Here is a 331-nt window from a genome sequence, read left to right on the forward strand (position 1 = left end):
GTTATTATTTAATGGGACAGACTTTCAGCCTTACAGGGTAAAGAAATTGTCTGAATGCTGATTGGTAGGAAGAGTTGCACAATATGAATGTGTTAAGGTCACCGAACTGTAAATTTTAGGTCATGTGTTTTATCATAATAAAAAATGGAGCCGGGTGTGGTGGCACACGCCTTTGATCCTAGCACTTGGGAGGCAGAGGCAGGCAGATTTCTGAGTTCGAGGCCAGCCTGGTCTACAAAGTGAGTTCCAGGACAGCCAGGGCTATACAGAGAAACCCTGTCTCGAAAACCAAAATAAAAAAAAAAAAATTAAAAAAAAAACCAACAAAAAA

The sequence above is a fragment of the Mus musculus genome, chromosome 14, assembly GCF_000001635.26.
Source record: "Mus musculus strain C57BL/6J chromosome 14, GRCm38.p6 C57BL/6J".
NCBI classification, from domain to species: domain Eukaryota; kingdom Metazoa; phylum Chordata; class Mammalia; order Rodentia; family Muridae; genus Mus; species Mus musculus.